Source organism: Ptychodera flava, unplaced genomic scaffold (genome assembly GCF_041260155.1).
Source record: "Ptychodera flava strain L36383 unplaced genomic scaffold, AS_Pfla_20210202 Scaffold_28__1_contigs__length_4768798_pilon, whole genome shotgun sequence".
Classification (NCBI taxonomy): Eukaryota; Metazoa; Hemichordata; class Enteropneusta; family Ptychoderidae; genus Ptychodera; species Ptychodera flava.
Window position 1 is genome coordinate 2,870,355 of NW_027248350.1, and position 23,703 is coordinate 2,894,057.

At 41.0% G+C, this 23,703-nt stretch overlaps 1 long non-coding RNA gene across 1 annotated transcript; it reads right to left on the minus strand.

The window, feature by feature from the left end:
* Positions 1–107: 107 nt before the first annotated feature.
* On the minus strand, positions 108–23,477 carry LOC139127029 (uncharacterized). Its single transcript, XR_011550893.1, has 3 exons — positions 23,320–23,477; positions 21,976–22,057; positions 108–328 (listed from the first exon to the last, which is right to left on the minus strand). It is a non-coding gene; the product is annotated as an uncharacterized lncRNA (long non-coding RNA).
* Between the last annotated feature and the right edge of the window lie 226 nt (positions 23,478–23,703).

Sequence of the window (23,703 nt, forward strand, 5' to 3'; positions counted from 1 at the left end):
ATTTACATTTTCAATATATAGCAGAAGACTTACTTTAATTTTCACATTAAAATCCGGCGCCATCAAATCTTACTTTGATTATTGTATGAAATTTGATATTACTGTGTTCACGTACCGCAATGTTAACTGCAATTATTTGAAATTTGACGGACTTGGGGTCAACATGGTCCACTTCTTTCCATTTGAAATCAGTATTCCTATTCATATTTTTTGATGTTGCAATCGTTATGGTGCTGTATGCAGGCAGTTTCGAGCCTTTTGGGAAGATGAACTCGACGGGTTTCCCTTTGGAGGTAGCTGTAATCTTGCAATATTCCAAGTCGATTTCCTGCAAATGTAATGAATACGTTGAAGAAGGTATGGTGCGTGCTTTGGATTTGTAGTTGAATGCAAATTGAAGCTCTGATAATAGCCTAAATCTGTCCTTCTTTGTACTATATAGAAAAATAATCTTTCTAATGAATAAAGACATAAATAAACAGATATTGAACAAGTCAAGTATATTTTGAAATACGGTAATACTTGTTGGGGAAACATATCATACTAAGGTTAGCAAATACTGTATTTGGCGTCTTCGAAGGCCCAACTTTTGGTAATCAACGTAGACAAGATGTTTCCAAAAACTGAATTAAAAGGCAATAATTACGGGTTATTACACGAAGTTTGGGCGATACGGTGTCGTATTCGAGTGATGTGTCCGTATTTTGACGAGTTGCGCAGCAACGAGTCAAAATGCGGCCACATCACGAGATGTGGAAAACTTCGTGTATTAACACCTTTATCATACATGCATAATTTGGTTAAGGCCGTTTTCATTAGAATGTTCAGAAATCTGCTACGACAGAAATCGACATTGCATGCTCCTCGCTGCGACTCATAGAAAGTTGGTTACCAAGGAGTGATGGTAACCGTATCACTTGCCGATATTATTCCGCTGTTGGGCCATTCCACTTAAAAAGAGCATTTATGGTACAATTTTAGAGCGAACAATTTACATGTTAAGATTTCGACACAGGTTTTCACACTTAGAAGAACGTTTATCTTGAAGTTTAGTATGGCTGTTGATGTAAAACATAGACTGGAGTGTGTAAAATGAGTGTAATTTTAGTGTTTTGCAACATAACCTCATTATTTCGCAAACGTCATGAGACCCGTCAAACATCGCTTCGATTCCATGCGCGATTTAGTTTGATCAGCACAAGCCAAGACATAGAGCGAGCATGTCTATGACATCTATGAATGCAAACTGGATGTAGTAGCCGTACCATACAGTTTATACAATTACTGCAGAATATGGGGCACGATTCATTTATGCAAATGAGATTTCATTTTATCTTTCTTTAATCTAATTAACAATTGATTAAATTATATCGCTTGCTAAATGTCAAACAATCAACCAAACTAGCAACTTTTAACGTGTTAATTAAGCACAACACAGCACCCACTATATTCTGAACTCGTACGGTTATATCTGCCCTGTGTGCGTAACTAGCGCGAACAACTTCGGCCAGCGGGATCGAATGTACAGCACATATGCAGTACGCTAACTATGTTCGTGATTTTCGACCAAGTTGAAGAAGGAGAGTTGTAAATGCCCACTGTTTTGTATTCCTATATGGCACTGTGCGATGGTTATTAAGCAAATAACCCTTTCCCGTATTTTTGTCGTTGGTAACTTGTGAGCTGCATAACTGCAGCGGCTTCTAGTCACCTCGACCCCTGACCATTTCGACCCCATCAGTCCTGGCCACCTCGACCCCCTCTGTATGAATAAAAAACTTGCATCATTATCATCTCGAAAGTATGTCGTCAGTTTTTTTTGCTGCTCGTAGCACTTTGAGGCACTTGAGCGGAATCTTGAAACGTTGGGAGCACACCCAAATTTGCTCGACAGATACATATTGTATGTGGTGGGAGGCCGTATAAGACCAGGAACACACAGCACAGTACGCAGGGTTAGGCCCAGCGTACGTTACTGTGTGTTCCCAGCCTTATATGGCCTCCCCGTATAACTCCAGGAACACACAGCATTGTACACACGGCTAGCTGCAGTACAGTAGCTCGACGTTTTGCCAGGGTATTAGGTCGGATGGCTGGTTTTGCCGTCCAAATACCAAGGCACATCATCAAGCTAATGTATAGCAGCTTGGCTAGGCCGGGCCAATCATGGTCGCCACAAACTATGGACAGTAATTATGCTGTGCTGGGTCGTAAAAGTGTCTGCTCTCTTGGGGGAAAAGATTGTGCCTCGAATTCTGGATTGTATAATTAAATCTGCAATAATTATAGATGTCCTTAGACGTCAAATCTGCCGAATTTACCATCTTAGAAAGGAATTGTGAACAGATAAAAGAAAACATTAAGTGAGTACGCTGTATTATCATAGAGTTGTAAGTCGTTCATGTACATTTTGTTGCAATAAGTTTACCATATATAAATAAAACATTTCAAAGGTCTTTAAATCGTCTATTTTTGTAACTAGTTTGCCTAAATATAACTAAACTTATTTCAACAACCTGAGCAACAGTTTGTCTTTCATTGGCGTACCCGAAACCCACACAGAACACGATCATGACCTGTGAATTTCGGTGTACAAATAAATCGGAAATATTGTAGTAGAAAAAGCCGATTGGGCACCCCCGCTCGGACTCACCAGACAAAGAAATAACCGGGTTCGTCAGCATTGTCGATTGCCATTAGTTCCAAGGTATACCAGTACCTCCACCACGCCCGGGCCAAGTTGATCAAGCCTCCGATCACTCACGTCCACCGTACGCGGGGATCTCAGTCGATTGAACTCAATCATCCGAGCGAATTTTACCAGGGGTCACAAGAACTGCAAGCCATGCCGAATTTAGCAATCCTTCCATGCCAAGACACCGGCAAGAAGTCCTATTGGGGCATGCACACTGTATCTATTGTCATAGAAACCAAACTCGTGCTACGACATCCCCCTTTTCTTTCCTTTTCGGTCCCCACAAAAATTCCACTCCCTACCATTGAGTCCTACCAACAGGGCAATAACCTTGCTTACATGCAAGAGCCCTCCGTAGTAGTACAACAAAAACTCATTCTGGTAACATCCAAATAATAAGGATATATGTCTGTTGCCGAGTGTTAGTAAGTCATTAGCGTCGATCATGTAAAGTTAGTGTTGATGGTAATTAAAACCAAAGTAATCATCAGGCAATCACTGCCTCAAAACACGATTCGAACTAAAAAGGTGGTAGCTGTGACACAGTAACAACCCGCACTGGTCAATCAACAGAAATAAATCACAAGGTGAGGCTTATCACATTGAAATCGGTAGTTGCTGTACCTACAAACCTGTTAATTGCAGTTGATGGAGTCCAGACTATAACATGCCCTCAAACTTATGAAAAGAAAGGAAAGCAATGATGTGTATCTACCATTGAAGGCAAACACAGTGCCAGGACACATCCCTTATTTCATGTCAGATTTTTTTACCATTTAAAGGGAAATAAACAGGGACTCCTACCGACACATGATTCGAGATCAATTATTGTTAAGCTAAAATGGATAGACACCAAGTAATATCAACAATTACTTAAACAAGAAAGTTTTGCACAATTCAACAGTCTATCTATGTGTGGGTGTATGCGAGTAGAACCATTACTACTACACCCAGAGTCTAATAACTCAAAGAAAACACAAGACAAATTGACTAATCGTGGTCTACATTACTATATCACTGGTTCAACCAGTAATAACTCAACTACAAAAGTATCGAGTATCACTGCAAGCTAAAGTTACACCTCAGCCCAGTAAGGTATTTCTAATCATACCAGTAAATCCATAGTACTGAGCAGTTTTCCTTTATCTCCTAGCATAACGATTAGGGTTCACTTTGTCAGTATTTGCAGACTGATCATTCAAATCATCAGATTTCTCAACGCTTAAACTACCCTCCTTACTGTTCTCGTCAATGACCTCTGACTCTTGAGTCGATAGATCACCGTCTCCTGACAAGGCAGAACAACTGACCTCAGGGTTGGACAACTGGTCATTTTGAACGGTGCTGGTATCACTGTCTATTTCCACAGTGTTTCAACTGGACACTCAATGGCATCATGTCCGCCACCTTGGTCTCCAAACCAGCACTTTCACCTGGCTTACCAATTTGTTGTCGTTGATCTAAAGGTAACAACTTCACCTTTTCGAACCAAAAGTCCAAGGGTTTCCCACTATACCTTTTCAACTTTTCGTAAAGAACCACCTTAAGTTTAGAACAGGGAGTTTTCTGGATCCTGTACACCACAGCTGAAATCCTGCTTAAAACCAGATATTGGCCCTCAAACATCATTTGCAATTTAGGTGCATATCCTTTTCTCCGCCGCTCATCCCTAAGCCATACAAAGTCACCAACTTTGAAACCTCTCTTCGCAACATTACGATCATAACTCAACTTCTGTTGCCTCGCTATGACAAAAAGCAACTCTGGTGCATGCTCGTGTCTCCTGCAACCTTTCTCCTAAACTGATTACAAAATCCAAGGAAACACCTTCCACATCATCTGGGGAGTAAATCTCCATCAAAAGCATCAGCATATTTGGTGTCTCCCCTGTAAATGGATGAGGAGTACACTGGTAAGCCTCAGTAGCCAGGCTCAAATTTTCATCCAAATCAGTTTATCCCTCCTTGGTGTCAATATAAGACCGTATGTACGCAACCAAGAAATGATTATACTGTTCAATCTGTCCTTCAGTGTAAGGATGATGAAGTGTGGTGTAAGTCTTACATGTTTCCAACAAAGCACACACTTCCTTAAACATGTTCGACACAAAAGTCCATCCCAAATCACTGTGACACTCCAAGGTTGAACCAAAACGGTTGATGAAATTATCCACCAAAACCTTAGCAACAGTACGCCTCCACCAATTTGGTGAAATAATCTCCTACAACAACAATCTTATGTTTTCTGTCTAGGACTCTGGGAACGGTCCCACCACATCCAGTGCTATGCGCTCCATACAAGCCCCTACAGTGTAAATCTGCAAAAGTGCACACTTACTGACCCGAGAAGGCTTATTACAAGCACACACATTACACTGTCTTATATAAGCTCGCACATCAACACTCATACCAAAACAGTAGTACCCTAACCTGACTTTCGCTTAAGTCAGAGTCATACCAGAATGACTCCCTAGCTTTGAATCATGAATCTCTGCTAGCAACGATATATCATACACCTTTGGCAATATCAATCACCATCATACAGCTTTTCCGTCAGTAGTTTCATACAACTTGTATAAAATTCTGTTGCACATGGGCAGCTGTGCATAAGACGCTTAGTATGTTTTAACTACTGGCGATTTGGATGAAATTTCCTCCCAAGGAGGGCGCTCAAGGCCCTCATCAACATAATTCATAATTACTGCTATGTCTGAATCAGCAAGCTGTTGACGTCTAATCTCCATGAGAAAATATGCCGCCAGGAATTGTCCGGTTTCGCAGGCTCGTTATGTATTCAAATATATGGCATAAAATCAGCATAATGAGGCGTTAGCTGATGACGTAGGACTATCAAGTACGGTTTCCCTTGATTAGTGGGAGGAGAACTTCGATGAGGTGCTAAATGGCCCTCGTTAATTGGATTAGCTGATGAACAAAAGCGGGCTCCAGATCCATGACGCTCTTTTGTACTCTTTGTATAAACACCAACTGCTACTTCAGTCGACCGAACGACGGTAAAATTGTAGTTCTTATTCCATTATTCTCTGTGACAGCGAATTCTCGAGTTCAACGTTTATGCTGTATAAGAATTAACAAAAATCGTACACACGACAAAAAAGAAATACAACATTAAAAAAAAACAAAATCCAAATGATAAAAAACGGTAACAGACAAAATGGCCGTGGAAATAAATAAGCCATCTTCCAAAGAAAAGCCGACAACAACATGAAATTCATCAAGAACCTTCCATCGCTCAAACTAACAAACACCGCAATAATAGCAATAGGCAAAGGCCTAAAATTCATTCCGACACCAACAAAACCAAGCAGAATAAAACTGCTTAGGATTTCAACAAATATGGTCGCAAAGTGAGACTGCGCTACATCATGAGACACAAACAATCGCAACAACACCCATTCAAGGAAAAATCCCCGAACAACAAAAAAACACAGAACTTGAAAGCTATCTGAAGCTGCTGAACTTGCACTTCTAGAGATATCCTTTCAAACACAAACAAGGAAACAAGAAATGTCGCGTGCCCAAAGAATCGCGATAAACCAGCTTGCAAACAGTAGACAAATTACCATAAAACTCTTCGACAAGGGTCGGGGTATCGTCATTGTCAACACAAAAGATTACGTACACGAATGCGAAAAGCAATTACGCAACACTCAGTATTATACTCAACTGGACAGTAACGACACAGAACAAACAGTAAACAAAGTACATAAACTGTTTAAGAAAATGTACGACAAGAAATACATCGACCATGATACTTATAAGTATCTTGATCCAAAAAACATAAAAATCCGTACCCCGCAGTGGTACTTATTGCCTAAAAGTTCACAAACCGCCGCAAAAAATCTAAAAGACACGCTAGTCTAAACAAAATTTACAAAAGTAAAGAAACATAGAACAAACAAACCGAACCACCAAACGGACTCACAACGAGACCCAAACATTAATATACTAGTACTTGCCTCGCTACTCGAAGAGCAAGACCACTAAAATGCATTAAAATAAATTTTCACAAACACAAACTAAGGAAAGAATCTACACTGCGACTGATGAGAAACCACACTCGGGTTTCGAAACGCAAGCGTCAAAGGGCCACTCTATCAACATTATAACACCCATGGATGTTACATCCATTGTAACACCATAGGCCCGGCTGCGTCTCGCCATAAGCTTTCCCCACACAAACAAAACATTACCGTACACACTAATCCAAACTTCCAAAACTATCTACAAATATCCGAAGCGAAACAAACATTTCATTAACACAAACAATCTGATAAGAATGTAGGAACACATTTTTGAAACAAATCAAACACAAACTCGACATAAAAAAAACATTTTGGATAGTTAGGTGGGAGCCTCTTTCACATTTTTACATACGAAAGATTTGGATTTTTTGTTTCACTCAAGGATTTACACTGATACTTGACTTCTTTTGTCACCAAGTAAACAATCACTGTCTTGAGTGACAGCTTACGCTCAGCATATATGCATAGAAAATGAACACGTCATGGCTAATCCATGCATAAATGCATGTCAATTAAACGGGTTCCCCGTGGTTTTCACGGGTTGAAGCAGTTTGAAACTGGACACTTCCTGGCGGCAGTACTTGGCATGTCCTCCTTGGACCAGGGGCACTCAAGGGACAAAACTTCGTGTCCTTACTATCTAAGCCAGTTACCTTCCTTGGCAGCTTCTGGGAACTAATCAGAATAGACTTTCTGTCTCTTGAGACCACACACTCTACCTTTGTTTCCCACTGAAACATAACCAACCAGCTCACATCCACGATCTACATCCTCCAAACAATCATGGGTCTCATTTCGAGGCGAACGGTCTCTCTATTCATTGCCACCATGATCCCTACCACAATGTTTACATGCCTTAACAGGCATACAGCTAAGGGCGTCAGCATTCTGGTATCGCTTACAAGCTCTATGCTCTATTTTAAAATCAAACAGCCAGTGAGCTAGGTGCCCTTCCAAATTCTCGAATGACAACAGCCATGTCAATAAGAATGGCCAGTGCGGACAACAAATAGTCTCTCTAGCAAATAATGCTTTTAAAAAACGCTTGACATAATAAGTCACGATCGCCAACAATTCCCTGTGAGTAACACAGTAGTTTCTTTCACTTCTACTCAGTACACGACTCACATACGAAACAGGCCTCTCAACCCAGTCCTGAATCTGACTCAATACTGCTCCAATACCGGTCAAACTGGCATCCGTATCCAAGACAAATGGTGCTTCCGACAAAGGGAACTTTTACCACTCAAAGCCCAACTGGCAGTCCTCAGACCACTGAAACACAGTGCTCTTCTTTGTTAAATCATGCAAAGGCTGGGCCAAAACAGTGAACCTTGCACAAACCGTCTTTAATAGGACGCCAAGCCCACAAAACTTTGCACTTCATTCAATGACTTTGGTACTGGCCAATCCTTTACACACATCTTTTTGGGATCAGTTGTTACTCCTTTCTTCCACACTCTGTGTCCAAGAAACTCAACTTACGGTGTAAATAAAACACATTTGTTTGGCTTTAACTTAAGGTTAGCTGCCTTCAGCCTCCGAAAAACTATGTCCAACCATTCCCACTCAGATTCGAAAGAATCAGCGAAAACAATTATGTCATCTAAGTACAACAACAAAATGTTCCTCTGCAGCCATCGAAACATTTTCTCCATTAACCCTTTGAAAGTCGCTGCTGCATTACAGAGCCCCATCAGGAGTACTGTCCACTGCGAATGTCGACCAGTCGGGGTCACAATGGCAGTTTTCTATCGGCTGCACTTATCCAACTCTACCTGGTGATAACGCATCTGAAGGTCCAGAGTGATAAAAACAGAAGCATTATACATGGCTTCCAAGTCCTCTTGTATACGTGGAATGGGTTTGGCGTCCTTGACAGTGACCGCATTGAGTCTAAGAAAGTCCACCACCAAGCATTGACTCCCATCTTTCTTGGCCATCAAAAGACAAGGCGAAGACCAAGGATATTCAGACTCAACTACCAACCCTTTATCCACCATAGACTGTACTTGCTTCTCTATTTCATTCTTCTTCAAATAGAGGCCCCTAAAAGAAGCAACCTTAATTAGCTTCACATCCCCTGTGTAGAATCTGAAAATTCTACGTTGCTATGGCCCCCGATGAACACTCTCAGGAAACTCGTATCACGTTTGACTCCTTTTAATTCCTTTGAAACTGCATATACACACATGCAGACTCAATACAGAGTGTATACAGAATACAGAATACGAAGTTCAAAACACTGCTACAGCGCACGGCATACGGCATATGTCATACGGAGTACGAAATACGGTTCTGAATAGTAAAGAAAAGAAAATTACATGGCAAATAAATTTGTGCTTAAATGAAATTACATGGCAGGTAAATTGAAACGAAGAAATTACAAAGAATTCACTTCAAGTAACTTTAAGACTTGTGTAATTTTCACTGGAAACTAAATTGGGTCTACGGTACTGTAGTCTGCCGACGGCCATTCTGTATACGTACATATAAATGCCACGTCATCGCACAAGGAATAATGTCCGTCGACCTGCACACTTGAAGGAAAGAAAAGTATACAGGAAAAGCCTCTTACTTACCTCAGATTGTGACACTTTCGGGGGACGATAGCCAGTTGTACGTGTGCAAATGGCAAAGGACTGAAATCTTGACACCGAACACAGTGTTACGAGAGTCTACACACTCAAATTTACCGAGGTGGTCTGAACTGCCTAATTCAAACTCGGCTGTATAAAGGGAGGGGGTAATTTACATGTTTCAGCGTAACACCTGCACAAAAGCCAAACGCCTGATATGCGGGAGAGAATGCACACCTGCACAACACTTGAACACAAAGGGAACTTGCACGCACATACCGGCCCCAATAAAGCGCACAATCCAAGGAGCATTTTTCTAACAACTTTTTGGTGCAAGACCTGAAATAGAACAGAGGAGAACTGTTAAAATATTTCAATGACAATAAATTGAACTGCTGCAGTAACTAGAATTTCGACTTTAAGTCTTATTTTCATCTTTGCATTACTGAGCTTCTTCTAACAAACACAATTTCCGCACATCTCGCCGAAGTACACCATTTGCAGTTTTGACTATCACTTGGCGAGTGTTGCCATACCGATCTGGAAATGTGTGCTGTATTACACCTTTCAACCAGTAGCCTCTTGGTTGGTTTTCATCCATGATAATCACCAAATCCCCTGGTACAAGGTTTCGTCTCGGTCGTAACCATTTCTGCCTTTGCTGAAGTGAAGGGAGATATTCTGTGGTCCATCGCTGCCAAAAATTATCTGCCATACTTTGTGCTTGCCTTCTCCGATCATGGAGAGTTAGGGCTGCCGGAAGATCACTTGAGGTACATGGGTTACGTCGTAGCAGTAACAGACTGTTTGGTGTTAGAACTTCCATGTCATTGGGATCATCAGACTGCTGTACCAATGGTCTGTCATTCAGTATTCTTTCAACTTCAGATAACAAGGTAAGTAGAGTCTCATCATCGACTAACTGGTTGCTCATGAGTGATCGCAGAATTTTTTTTACAGACCGGATCATTCGCTCCCATACTCCTCCAGTGTGACTGGCTGCTGGTGGGTTGAAATACCACTGGATATTTCGTGAATGCAGAGAATCTGTTATTTTGTCCTGGTTCCACTTTTGAAGAGCTTTCTTTACCTCTTCTTCTGCTCCACGAAAATTGGTTCCATTATCACTATATATCGATACTGGTGGTCCACGACGACTTATGAAACGCCAAATAGCTTGAATAAAAGAATCTGTTGACAGGCTGTGAGATACTTCTATGTGGACTGCACGAATAGCCATACATGTGAAAAGGCATCCATACCTCTTTGCTGTTCCTCTTCTCCATTTTACCATTAGAGGACCAAAATAATCTATACCAACTGAAGAGAATGGAGGTTCACCTTGTGTTACTCTTGGTGCTGGAAGTGGAGCCATTATTTGTTTTACAGGAGTCGCATTCAATTTTCTGCAGAGGATACACTTTCTAAGCACTCTTCTTACTGTAGAGAGACCTCTGGTGATCCAAAATTCCTTCCTGATGAGAGAGAGTACGTGACTGGATCCCACATGGCCTTCCTTCTCATGGAAATGTCGAATGATTATCTCTGTGACATGATGACTATGAGGTAAAATCATCGGATGTTTAGATTGTTGACTGATTGAGGCATTATGTAATCTTCCTCCAACACACAGAACACCATTTAAGATGACTGGATTTAACTTACTAAGAGGGCTGATATATCCTTTGCTATCCCGTCTTCCACTTGGTGGTTTCATCGTCGTGATTTCCTGTGGAAATGCTTTCTTCTGAACCAGTTTAACAATTTCCTTTGTAGCTAGAGTAAGTTCTTGGACTGTTAGTCGGCCAGCTTCGATGGTACCACCATTGCATCTTCCATATTTGGTGGATAGATACCTTTTGTATCGTAGTAACCAAGCGACTGATTTTTGAAGTTTATACCATGATGAACATCTGTACATTAGGGATTCAAGGCTATCTGAATCATCAGGAGAGGTGTTCTTCTGCATTGCATAAACTTTGGCTTTCTTCAGTTCTTTGTCATCTTCAGAAATTTCTGGTAAATCAGTAGGTTGGGTTGGCCAGCTTGACCGTGGTTGCCACAAAAACTGTGGACCTTCATACCATAACTGCAATAATCTACCATTGATATGGTCAAGTTGTATACCACGTGATGCACAATCTGCAGGATTCAGCTCAGATGGTACATGATGCCATTGGCTTGGTGTCGATGCATCGTGAATCAATTGAAGACGATTAGCAATGAATGTTTGGAACCTCCTCGTTGAGTTGCGAATGTACTGCAGTACTATGGTAGAGTCTGTCCAGAACTGCTCCTGATGTATTGGTAGTTGTAATTCTTCACGAAGTTGTTTGCTGATTTTCGCAGACACAGTTGCAGCTGTCAGCTCTAGTCTTGGAATTGTCACAGTCTTCATGGGAGCAACTCTAGACTTTCCCACTATGAGACAACAATGTATGCTACCATTGACATCTACGAGGCGAAGATATGATGCAACACCGTATCCTTCCATGGATGCATCTGAGAAATGATGAAGTTCAACACTTTCTAGTCTTCCGAAGTGTGGGGGTTTGTAGCATCTTGGAATAGCAATATCTCTGAGTAGAAGTATTCCGTTGTACCATCTCTGCCAACCAGCGAGATACTCTTCTGGTACCTTTTCATCCCAGTTGTAACCAATTTTACACAGCTGTTGGAGAATTTGCTTTGCTGGTAGGATAAATGGTGCAACTAAGCCAAGAGGATCATAGACAGAAGCTACAACAGAGAGCAATCCTCTTCGAGTTTCATCTTTTACTTCTTTACCCACCTTGAACTTGAACACATCTTCCTCTACATCCCACTGCAACCCCAAAGCTCTGTCCACAGGTAGATCACTCAGGTCGAGGTTCATGACAGATGGCGCTCTTTCTGCAGCCGGTATTGACGATAAGACTTCTCTGCTGTTTGAGATCCACTTTGTTAACTGAAATCCTCCTTCTGATAACAGAGAGGTTATTTCTTCGACGAACTTCTTTGCTACTGAAGAATTGAGAACAGATTTCAAGAAATCATCAACATAAAAGTTTCTATACACAGAGTTAATAATGTCTGAATCAAAGTTGCCTCTGTTGTCATCTGCTGTCCTTCTGAGAGCATACGATGCACAGCTTGGTGATGAAGTTGCGCCAAATAGATGAACTAACATTTGATGGTCGATAGGATCTTTGGTTAAATCACCATTGGGCCACCACAGAAATCTCAAGACATCACAGTCTGATGGATCAACTCGTACTTGGTGAAACATTTGTTTTATGTCAGCTACCAGTGCTACTGGATCCTGTCGAAACCGAAGTAGGACTCCAATGAGAGAATTTGTCATATCTGGGCCTTGAAGGAGCTGATCATTCAGAGATGTACCACAATATTTGGCTGCACAATCAAACACAACTCTACATTTGTCTGGTTTGTGAGGGTTGATTACCGGATGGTGAGGTAAGTACCATACAGGTTGGTCATTTACCACAACATTTTCTTCTTTAGGGACTCTCCTTGCATGGCCTTGTGAAATATAATCCTCCATAGTTGATGAATATCTGTCAAGTAGTGTGTCATCTTTAAGAAGGCGTCTCTTTAGCAAGTGTAGTCTCTTCTCGGCCAACTGTTTGTTGTTCGGTAATGTTGGTGTATCAAACTGCCATGGGAGTTTCAGTTGATAATGCCCATTATGCAAACAAATAGAGCGATCCATGATTGCCTTGGCTCTTTTATCTTCAATGACATACATACCTGGTGTCATGTAGAGATTCACTGAAGTCTGTATTGTACATCTGCTGCAATATAGAAGAATAGTTTCTGCACACTGGAAAGAATTTTCACAGTTGAGGGCTTGGTCCATCTTTACGTAGTTGACATTAGCATCAAGTGTCTTTGATCCAGCCATTGGTCCAATGAGAGTCCAACCAAGGAGTGTTTTCACTGCATATGGCTGTTTTCTTCCTCCTCGTCTTTCTTCCAAAATCCAATGTGCTTCAGGAACGTCATTGCCAATTAGGATGGTCACCTCTTTATTCTTCAATTCGGGCAGTTGAACATCTTTGAGATGGGACCATCTCTGTGTGTCTCTCGCAGATGGAATACTGTTTTCTGATATTGGAAGCTTGTCTGTTGTCCAAACTGTATCCAGATATACAACCCATGGAGTCGTGTAACGATTTCACATCAAGCTGGACTTCTAGACCATGTTTACTCTTTTCATCATTTAATGTTGATAAAGTGTAGTTGACTGACCTCCCATTAAGCTCAAGACGGTCCACTAGGCTATCAAGACATATTGTAGTGTCAGATCCACTGTCGAGGAAGGCATAGGTTTCGATTTCTGGCCCACCATTTGGTTTACCGACTCTGACAGGAACGACTTGAAGACTGATGCGAGGTCTGCTAGTCTGAACAGTACCACAATATGATGTACCACTGGCACCATTGCTCGAGCCTGGAGTATCTTCATTTTCTTGCCTTTCCGTTTGTCTTCCAGATGTTGGCAAAGATGAAGGACTGCTTGATAAAGGATATGCATTATTACTTGCATTATTTGCTTGGCGTGTGTCAGATGAAGAAATGGGATGTAATAGAGCATGATGGCGTCTTCCACAATTGGTAACAGGGCAGAACAAACCACTCTTACAATTTCTAGCGATGTGTGGAGGACTTGCTTCAAGGCAACAATCACATAACTTGTGTTTCTGATAAAACCTTTCTTATCTTCGTACGATTTTCCTGCAAATCTCCAGCATCTGTCGATTCTGTGTCGACCTTTACAAAACAAACACCCAGTTTCTGTGTTTTGCCTGTCAGCACGATCAGATTTTGCTGCTGGGTTCGCAAATGTCCTGCTGGTCTTATCAACATTACTACCCTGTGTGGTTAAAGTTGTTACCTTTGTTGATGGTTGCACAAACTTGCCCTTTGTCTTTGGTCTTGCATCTTTATCAGAGTCTGGTTTGGATCCAATCAATTTACCAAACCTCGTGTTAGCTATGGCTGCTCTACTTTCCACAAATTGCGTCAAATGGGAGAATTCAGGTTCAGTTCCAGAATATATCAACTTACCAGCTTCCTTTGCCCAATCAGCTTGCAGATATGTTGGTAAGCGCTTGACGATTTTTTCTAGAGTATCCATGGAGTTAATGTCAGCTCTGTAATTCATATGAAATGAACTAAGATTACAGCTCTTCATGTTCCGGGCTAATTGAAGCAATTTGTCGGTTTCAAACCCTTTAAGTTGTGGTCCTTTAACAACTTTGTCTATTGTAGCTCTAACAATAAGATGTTTTTGCCCAAAGTTGTGATGCAGTATTCTCTTTGCCTCTTTATACCCTTGATCCGGTGGCAAAATGACGCAGTTCTTTATTGCCTCCTTCGCTGGTCCAGTACAGTGCTGTATCAGATATGCTAATCTGGTATTGTCATCTGTGACCTGTTGTTCGACATTCACTTCAAAATTTTTAGTGAAGACTGGATAAGACACAGGATCTCCATCAAATGACAGGAATTCACGTTTTGGCATACTTAAATTAAGTGTAAGTGCCTGCATAGTTTCACGTTGGTGTACAAGCATACGTTCAATAGCACCTTGCTGATGATCAAAAGGTCCCATTTCATCTGGCCTATATCCTCTATAATTTTCTGTTGGGTCACATGGATGCCATTCTTGTGCATTTGGATTCAAACCTTCAGCTTTTTCACATTCAGGTCGTGAGTTAGTAATATCATGGTCAGGTTTCTGACTTTGAGAATGAACAGGAAAGGACTGGAAATACCTGTTTACTTGTTCCATACCACTTGGCATCTCTGCAGTCTGAGAAACGGCTGACTTATCATCTGGCAATTCTTCAAGTAATTCACCGTCCATTTCTGCTAATTTCACTCTATGCTCAGCTTCCATGACTTTCATTTCTTGCTTCAACCTATCAAGTTCGAACTGTGCAATTAAAATCTTCTTTGCGGACTTCGACGCACAACTTGACTTTGAACTTGACACAGAAAAGTTTTCACTCTTGACAGAAGATTCTCGACTACCTTGAGCTCTGTTAACATCTTCTCTAGGAGCACTTTCTTTCTTACGGCTAGAAGTAGAATTTCTCGAATGTTCTTTACATTGAGAACGATGTGAACGAACTGAAGCTTCAGACAGTGTTTCACAAATGGTTGGTGCAGCAACAGTACTCACCTGGGCATTCTTCATTGGCAAATGGCCAGTAGACTGGTCGTGACAAACAATTGTTCGTTTCTGCTTGATTTCTGGAGGTATTGTACTGCTAGTTACCATCCAATTTCAAGGCGCTGATCCAAACATTGTTTTCTTTTAATTTCTGCTTCATACTCAAGTTCAACGTTGTCTCTTTCTTCTTGAGAAACATACTTTTTGTATTCATGACATGTCCTTTGATAGGAGTCTAACAGTCTATCTATATCCACGCACTTGCGCTTAACTTCTTCGTAATGGGTGGACTTCATTAACAGAGTTTCAATTTCCATGTACACTCTAGTCATATGTCCACGGTAAGCAATTGCCGATCTCTTTAACTTATTGAGATGATCAATTGACTTACCTTCAGTCTTCGGGTAGCTGGTCTGGTTCTCTTCTTCCACATCTGATGAAGAAGTTGAACTACCACTACAAATGTTACCACCGTGGTCCGAAACGTCTGAAGTTGCCCTTGAGGGTTGCTGGTCAACACCACCTTTGCATGCCATGGCTCAGAACTTGACTTGTTTGTCTGCGAAATCTGAGAACTATGTAGAATCTGAAAATTCTACGTCGCTATGGGCCCCCGATGAACACACTCAGGAAACTCGTATCACGTTTGACTCCTTTTAATTCCTTTGAAACTGCATATACACACATGCAGACTCAATACAGAGTGTATACAGAATACAGAATACGAAGTTCAAAACACTGCATACGGCGCACGGCATACGGCATATGTCATACGGAGTACGAAATACGGTTCTGAATAGTAAAGAAAAGAAAATTACATGGCAAATAAATTTGTGCTTAAATGAAATTACATGGCAGGTAAATTGAAACGAAGAAATTACAAAGAATTCATTTCAAGTAACTTTAAGACTTGTGTAATTTTCACTGGAAACTAAATTGGGTCTACGGTACTGTAGTCTGCCGACGGCCATTCTGTATACGTACATATAAATGCCACGTCATCGCACAAGGAATAATGTCCGTCGACCTGCACACTTGAAGGAAAGAAAAGTTATACAGGAAAAGCGCTCTTACTTACCTCAGATTGTGACACTTTCGGGGGACGATAGCCAGTTGTACGTGTGCAAACGGCAAAGGACTGAAATCTTGACACCGAACACAGTGTTACGAGAGTCTACACACTCAAATTTACCGAGGTGGTCTGAACTGCCTAAATTCAAACTCGGCTGTATAAAGGGAGGGGGTAATTTACATGTTCAGCGTAACACCTGCACAAAAGCCAAACGCCTGATATGCGGGAGAGAATGCACACCTGCACAACACTTGAACACAAAGGGAACTTGCACGCACACCCTGTGTCAATGTGATGAGTCTTCACATCCGTCCTGCCAATATCTATAGAGTTCTTACTAAACACATCTGAATATTCAATTAACAATTCAGCTACCTTTTGCTTTTTTCCAAACTCTCCAAATTCTGAGCAGTATGATCATACAAGTCCTTCAAATGTGCTGGCACCTGTGGTATGACAGCACCTTTTGTTACTCTGTCCCCAACCACAGTCTCCTGCAAGCTACTAGAATGGCCTCTTTAGGGCGCACTCTCCGACCCTTGTCTGTCAATATCAACATCAAATGGGGACGGTCTAATATCAAGATCACTAACACAAATCAGACTCAATACGGCCAGTGTCTGCCCTTTCTTTTTTTCCCATATGTCACAACCTGGCATGAACACCCAAACAGGATGTAACCTTGGACCCGGAGTCACCAATGCATCCGCAGTACAGTATCCTATTTTAGAATGACGTGTCAGGGCTTTGGGTTCTACGATTGCTGTCAACTTCGACTCAACCTCCTCTGACATACTAGCCACCAGTACCTTCTTGGCTGACCCCTTTCCCAGGTCATTTCATTCTCTCTCTGTCCAGTACGAGGAAAAGAAGACATCTTAACAGGGACGATTGACTCATGACCTGGGGGTACACATTCATATGATGCCACTTGTAACTAACATACAAACGGTCTCAAATTTCTGTCAGCTGTGGGTACCTCCCTACCATTTATGGTCACTGTACCTTTCTGTAAATCCAATTTACAATCAAACAACCGCAACAGATCCATCCCAAGTAACCAAGCACTACCATCTATTAAATCTATTATAAAGATAGGGTAACTAACACTTCTCGCACCACTGGTAACACTGAGGACTGTGTACCCCTTTAATACCATAGCCGAACCATCAGCCTGTATCATCTTGATACCATCTCTGATTATCTTTGGCCTTCTGTTCTCTGGTATCTGACAGTACCATCTGTATGCAACAATAGTATGGGTGCTGCCTGTATCGACTAACAAGTTTTCCTGTATTCCCTCAATGTTAACATCTAGCATCATCATTCGTCTATTGCTACCATCACTACACAGTTTCCCATCTTTCTGTCTCTCAAGATTTTTTCCATTATCAGTACTAGTGCAGGTCTCGCCAAAAGGCTTACTTTTAGACTGTTTCCGGGCTGAACAACAACCTTTTTGTCCAACCTTATGGCTTTTACACCCTGACTTTTATTTTCTCGAGTAGTCATAACTCTCTTACTCTTATTTGCACAATTCTTACGAATATGTCCACTCTGGCCACAAATCCAACAACCACTTTTCACACTTGAAACTCAATCTTTCCTTTTTCAAGTCTGCTACAACGGCAACTATTTGTTCAATCAGCTACAGCTGCTTTAAACAATCTTCACAATTGGTTTTAGGAGATCTCCCAGTTTCATTTATTTTTCTTTTTATGGTTTCCTCCCGACAGCATCAACATATGCCTCAATACATAACTGCTCTCGCTTTTCACCCCATACTTCTGGGTAGGCTTTCCAAATGGTTTCCCTTACAACCTGTGCCAAATCCTGTAGTGACTGACCTGGTTGCCTGCGAATATTGCGAATGGCAAGACTATACGCATCCTCTTGTCCACCATCCTCCTGTTCACGCACGTATTTGCATAATTCATCAAAGGTTAAATACCACCGTGGCCTATGCTAGTCGATGCCACCTTCAGTGCAACACCCTTTAACCTAGCCAACATCACCTGAAATTTACTATGATTATTCCATCCATTTATTATAGCAAAAGCTTTAAAATGAATTTCATACTCAGCAAAATCTGAAGTACAATAAACAGATTCCGGGCGAATTGCACAAAACGCCACTGAACGGCCACTTTCCTACGTATTTCTCCCATCATTCAATGGCAGAGACACGTGATCATCACCCGACTTGCCCTCTGGCAACAGCCCATCACCCCTGCTCGACAGACCAGGCGACCCCATACTCTCTCCACGTACGCATCTACGTGACTCTGTACTGCTTGTCAAACCATTAAAACTGTCTAAAACGAGCGGAGTCAACTCCCCATCAAATGTAATGCTTTTTCAACAACCTCTACCACGCCCGACTGACCTCGCTGGGGTTCTCTTTGAACGTAAAGGTCGATATTTCTGCAAATCTGCAGCGGACCTCTGTCCCGGCATTATACTTGCCATACCACTGTCCTTGAAATTTCACCTTCAGTGCTCTGTTCAATCACACTTCCATGCCTATCAAGTCCCATCGCCATAACACACACACACACAAATAATAAACTGTATAAGGGCCCTGGACTAAGACATTCCTGGAAAACAGGGTGACACAACCATAAGCACAATGCAAAAATGTGAGAAAGTCTCCCTCTGTTCGAATGTGGCTGCAGGTTTTGTACAGGGTAACCCACACCACACACCACTCTCCAGTCAAGCCTTGGCGGAAAGACTTGTTTCACACGCTCTGATCGTGCAGGACCCCACAAACACTCGAAAACTCACTCTGTCTGCACTCTCACTGGCGACTATGAACCCAACAGGCAAAAACGTCACGCTGAACATCCAACCACTGCCACCAATTGTCATGGAATTCCCAGCCGAACGGGCACCCTCGCTCTGACTCACCAGACAAAGAATCAACCTGGTTCGTTCGCGTTGTCGATTGCCTCCGGTTCCAAGCCGCACCAGTGCCTCCGCCATGCCCAGGGCCAATCACTCACAGCCATTGTTTGCGGGGACCTCAGTCAATAGAACTTAATCGTCCGAGCGAATTTCACCAGGGATCACAAAAACTGCAAGCCATGCCGCTTTCAGCAGTCCTTCCACGCCAAGACACTAACAAGAAGTCTTATTGGGGCATGCGCACTGCATCTGTCATCATAGAAACCCACCTCGTTCTGTGACAATATTTTGTGCGCACCTTTTCTTTGCGAGTATTTTCAGTGGGGTTGGATTTGTGGCTCATTGATGGCTATACACTATACCCTTTTACTACCTTGATATTTAGACTCGTCCACAGGAAATTTGTTGTATAGTGGTTCTGTCATGTTGCACTGTCGACCGGGACTGTAATCTTCAGCAGCATAGACGACATAAAATACAACATGTGGGCCATAAATAGCAGAGGGGAACTGTGTGAATAACGAAAGGTGTCGGTTGCAATACGTACAAATTTTCAATGTGTTTGTTTGTTTGTTTGTTTATTTTTGGTAAACCTCTACTTGTACCTAAGTGCAATGCGAATGAACTGAATGCAGTCAACAACACTTTGACCATAAAAATCAATGACGTTTCGGAGTGTCATAAGTCCTATTTGCTCAGCTGTTATTGTACATGCTATATTCAAAGGTCACACATACGCATAGCTGTAAATAGTTCCAGTTATAGTGAAAATATAATTCGTATCTTAACATGATAAAATACGGTCTCATATCAGTACCCTTAAAACAATTATAGGAGAATGGCAATACAGGCATGGCATGTATGATAATGCAGATAAATTTACTCTGTATTTCTTGTATTTAAGTAATAATGTACCCTCTTCCTGCCCATAATGGACAAAAGCAAAGTTTACACTACATTCGCATCGTACTGTATGTCGTTGAAAGTTTGCTTTCTTCAATTATGGGCCGGAAGGGGGAACATCATTGCCATTTTTATAGCTTTGGCAATGCCAGTGAATTTGTAGATGTAGAAAACGAATAACAAGGCAGTGTAAACTGAGTTTGAAGCCAGTGAGCATTGTCCGGCATGATCAGCCCCGAATCTGTATACATTTACACACACTCTACACTGCACTGTACACGCTGTCCATGATTCTATTTGGAAATAAAAACGATGTATCTTCCAAGGAAATGAAAAGAAATTGTATCCGTACCGTATACATCGAACTTGAAACAACAACTTTCAATATCATGACATTCAAAATGCTGTAACATGGGAAATGCCAGTCATAAAAAACTGAATGTTCATACATCGACATCAAGCAGCGAGCTGCATGGCATTGGATGGTCGATACGATCAGTAAATGTCGGTCATAGTACAGCATTCAATTGCAAACAATATCAACAGAGTACAGCATTGTTATTCAAATGTTTAAATTTCGTTAATAATTGTGTCTATAAATTTAAATGTCCATGGCTTCTTGCTATTTTATTTTGTCGAACGGGAAAACTCAACGCAAACTTGTTCTTCAAAGGTACAGTTGACAAACATACTTGGGTCGAGAACAATGCAAGGTGAAATCACTGAAAAGGAGAAAAAACGATGAATGAAAGTTGTCGCCGATTACAGTTGGTGCATCTGATCGTGGTAGCCGAGATATTAGATCAACAGAGAGTCAACGGTCGTAATGATTGTTGGTCGTAGGTAGCCTTGTCAACACTTATAATGGCCCCGAGTCATTTTGGCAGACGCTACCGGTCAAGGTTGATGACAGCTGCTGTTGTTGTCCCATTGATAGCTTGTTCGAGTAGCTTTACACACTTGCTTCTTTTACATGGCTATAGTATGCCATATGTTAAACACAGCATACTTAGTTCTGAGCGTATTGAGTTCTGCTTCACCTATACATCAACGAAGCGAGCCATGTTGGGATGTTGTAAACAAAGTAGTAGTACCGCATAAGCCAGGTAATCGGACGGGGACAGCTGAGCGCGAGACGGACAGAGCAGACGACAAGTGTATGCGGGAGGATTCAAAGAAATTGATAAATTACTCAGTAAGGCATTTTTATCGATATTGTGCGCCATTATCAAGATTTATCGTTTCATGTATAACATATTTTATCCCTGTTTTCCTTCTTTTTAAATGCGCAGTCCTTTATTTTCAATGCTCGCTGTGGGGCCGCAACAATCAGATAATCAGATACAAAAAAAAATCAGGGAGTATGACGTCAGAAGATTCACTGGTATTGACAAAGCTATATTGTAATATAGAATAATACACGTTAATTATTATAGTCCGCATGAATACAGGCTTGCTGAATACAAGCGATGGATATTTGACTTTGTTCATCTGTTAATGCACAATGCGGCTAAAATGCAGACAATAATAACATGCTGATACTGTTAGTGTATTAGGGTTTTCATGCATTGAAACCAGACTATGATTAACATACCTTTCCGAACTTAGAAGTGATTGTAATGGGGGTCTTCTTCTTATTATCTACGTTTGTGTCGACATCAACGACTTGATATCCTCTGAGACAACAAAATAGAAAATCTCATTTATAGTCAAATAAATACTGCCGCTTTTCTTTACCAAGCATAAATTTGAATTGACCTACAGGATTCACATTAATTTTTTTCCGGGTATTAATTTTGTGTGCCTGAGCTTCTGTTCAATGGAATAAAATATCCGCCTTGACGGGTGTCAGGGTATACTTAAAGGGTAATCAATACATTATGATTTTATTTTGATTTAATTCCATACCATGGGGACAATGTGATATATACATACCTCCAGATGAGTGCAAAGAAATCAATGTTCAGATGCAAGCACACAAATCCTATTTGCATGTAAGAGTATCTAAATATAACGTAAAGAACTGAAAAGCAAGCTTTGAATTAAAGAGAGACATTCTTGTAATTTTTCAATCAGATACACCATTGCAATTACCCACAGATCCTTTGACCCGAATCACTGGACTATCATGTCAAATAAATTTCGTCTTAACATGTGGCTTATTTGTTGTAATTTTGCATCAACCTTGGTGCGTCGTCAGACATTAAATTTTAATTATATCGAGCCGTCAGCTGTCAGAAGATCTCGGTTAATAGCACGAAGATCACCTTTAGCACAGGTTTGTCTAGAGATTTTCAAAAAAACTTTTCTCCAGTTGGAGATTGGCCCCAAATTATTATTGCATTCGTACGCATAAGTACACCTCTTTACGTAAAAAAATCGTTGCACGTTCTGCCAATCACGTTTTCGAGAAGTTATATATAATATATAGGTGAAGATATTTCAAGTGTATGTACCCTAGTACTCTGACAATTTATGAATATCGATGTTCGAATAAATGAGTGTGGGGGCTCTGCGACAGGAAACTCTTTGACTTAGCCTTTGGCAAATGACTATAATACCTGATTCCAGGCTTTAAGGCAATATATTCAACAATTTGATGGCAATACGCTCAGGCACGACTCAGTTGATTCAGTTAAAATGATCGATCTTTAGCGTGACATTTTTCAAGTTTATGATCATTACTTTTGCTAACCTATGACAGACGAATGCAATAACTGTGATTATTGAACAATTGATGTCATAAACAATGTTGTGTCATTGAGTAAATAGTTAGCCATTTCAACACAAATGATTCCAGTAATTTTGCAAATTGTGTGAAAGAGCGCCGACATGAAAACAGATGGCATTACAAAATACACTTTATGCAATAGATGCTTAGTACTAAAATCCTAATACTGTGTGCTACAATGATAGTCCTTAAAATCAGTTAACATACCGATTCAAAATGGCTTCATAAATGTCAATAAGAAACTGCAAACGAACTTCGTTCTGCTTGTAATTCTTCTTTTGCTTTTCCATTTCCTGGCAAGTTTGACGGAGTTTTTTCAATTCCTTATTTACTTTGTTCATCTCTACTTGGTGTTTTTTCACTTCCTCTTTTAACTAAAGTCGTATGTGAGAAAAGATGAAAAGGAGGACGAAAATCAGACATGCTGTATCAGTGGTAGTGCAGTACCAATGAGACAAAAGATACATATGTTACTTAGCTATATCAGTAAAAGCCTCGTTCCGTCACCCGCTATAGTGAATGTAACTTACCCATTTTATACACACATCTACACATAAAGCACATCAAAAAATTAAAACTAAAACGTGAATC